Below are 2500 nucleotides of genomic sequence, written 5' to 3' on the forward strand. Positions count from 1 at the left end.
TCAAAGGCCGTGTTAATGTTTGGAATTAGTTATAGAAGTTATGTAATGGCGACGTTCTAAAACACACACACACACACACACACACACACACACACACACACACACACACACACACACACACACACACAACACACACACACACACACACATATATATATATATATATATATATATATATATATATATATATATATATATATATATATATATATATATGTATGTATGTATGTATGTATGTATCTATGTATATGTATGTATGTATGTATGTATCTATGTATGTATGAATGTATGTATGTATGGGTGTGTGTATATATATATATATATATATATATATATATATATATATATATATATATATATATATATATATATATTATATATATATATGTACGGAATCGGACGCAAGGCGAGGTGCGGGGACCAAGATCTATATAAGCACTTCCAAAGCGAGGGAGAGAGACGCCAATGCAGTGACCAACCCATAACGCTCACACACATTAAGCTGTTTACCAAGTGACTTTCTGATAAGCTGTACCTGTGGATAAGCCAGATTCGTAGACGAGTTTCCTCAGTGCCTGTAGTGAGTATGACTAACAAAGCAGTGTTATGCAGTAATACATCGCCACACCAACCGCGAGCGAACACGGGGGTTGCCAAGGTAACCAGGAAAGATTCAAGGATGCTAGGTAAAGTCTGACAGGTCACAACACATACTTGTAATTAGCCATCATAATTATGATATAATTATGATAAACATAATTATCTATGATAAATATAGATATGAATATAAATATGATTATTTCTGGTAAATGAAGGTATGCGCGTCCAAAGAGTGTTTCAGACCAACTGTCCTACAATACTTTCATTAAATGTTTTGTCCTTTTAGACATTCCTCACGTTGATGGTCTCTGTTCCATGATGGTAGTGCATCAACATGAAAATATCGACGTTTATGTTATAGATGAAAGCTTAAATTAGCATATTTCATTAATGTAACTGGTCTGAAACATGATATATGAAATATATGAATATCATGAAAAATATAAATATAAGTATATGTAAAACATAGATATAAATATTCATAATAAATATAAGTAAAATTATTCCTGAGGTATTCACTATGCACAATTATTCATGTTGAGTATATTTTTATGATATAATTCAGATCTATAAATACTTTGGAAATAAACCAGTAAAGATTTAATCTTACAGAAATTATATTGTAAACACAAAATTCTAATTTATTCCCAGTCCTCGTCCACTGAGGGGCAACTAATCTATCCCTATGCATTTCATTCCGAATGCATGGGGTCTGAAAAACAGCGGCTTACTTCGCGCGAGTAGAGTTAACTGTCAAGTTTTCCGACCTCTTGCGAAATCGTGCGGGATCGCGATTGTGCCACGTCCCATGCGAATGTGGTGTGGCCACGTCACATCAATTACCAAGGTATAAAGTTTCTCACACGTTTCTCTTCGCAAGCATCGCGTTCGGTGTGGCCGCGGCCTAAGAAGACGGCAGGTTAGCCTCGTGATCGCGCCGGGGTTGCAGATAACAAAGGGCGTCCTGAGGAGCATCTGGGTTACAAAAGCCAGCAGTAGGGGCTGTGAAGGAATAAGCAACCCGTGGCGTAACAATATATAATATATATATATATATATATATATATATATATATATATATATATATATATATATATATATATTTGTGTGTGTGGTGTGTGTGTGTGTGTGTGTGTGTGTGTGTGTGTGTGTGTGTGTGTGCTGTGTGTTGCGTGTGTGTGTGTGTGTGGTGGGGTGTGGTGGTGTGTGTGTGTGGTGTGTTGTGTGTGTGTGTGTGTGTGTGTGGTGTGTGTATGTTGTATCTCCAGTAGTGTGCTTTCGTATGAGATTTGAAGTCTTCTGTCGGTTTTGTGTGTGTGTAGTGTCGTGTAGTTTGATCGTCGGTGCAGATGAATATCATTAAGTCTTTCTTAACGAAGAAAAGGTAATAAATCTTTTCAAATTGCCGTATATTTTATTTTTGTTACAAGGTGCAATAAAGTAAAATTGCGTAAGTTTACGTGCCCAAATATTAGTTTGCAAATAAATAAAATGAATAAATTATATAACCTCTCTTAAAGCTAGCCATTTCCAGAACAGGAAGTTTACAATGCTTGATGAGAGCCCCTTTTGAAATTTTATATTTTCATTCTTATCAATATCATATTCATCATTGTTATTTTGATATTTAGTCTAAAGCTTCTTCTTGAGTATTTGGTTTCCCATAATGCGGTTTCTCCTTTGTTTGTGTGTCTGTTTTGCTTCTTTTCACTTCTCCCGATGCCTCAAAGTAGTCTATTGATGGATCAAACCTTTCGCTAGATTCACTTTACATTTAATTTTATGCTATTCTTTGGGAGTGAATGAGTGAACTAATATGATAACAGTTATAAAGCATGTAAAACATGATTACAGTATAGTCATATCATAATTTATATATTCGCATTGAGCTAGCAAAAGC

General features: G+C 34.9%; 1 protein-coding gene across 3 annotated transcripts in view; it reads left to right on the forward strand.

The window, feature by feature from the left end:
• The window catches only part of LOC119584304 (lactosylceramide 4-alpha-galactosyltransferase-like), a 33478-nt gene that overhangs the window by 922 nt on the left and 30056 nt on the right, over window positions 1–2500 (forward strand). The gene's annotated exons all lie outside the window — the stretch shown is intronic.

The sequence above is a fragment of the Penaeus monodon genome, chromosome 18, assembly GCF_015228065.2.
Source record: "Penaeus monodon isolate SGIC_2016 chromosome 18, NSTDA_Pmon_1, whole genome shotgun sequence".
In the NCBI taxonomy this organism is placed as follows: domain Eukaryota; kingdom Metazoa; phylum Arthropoda; class Malacostraca; order Decapoda; family Penaeidae; genus Penaeus; species Penaeus monodon.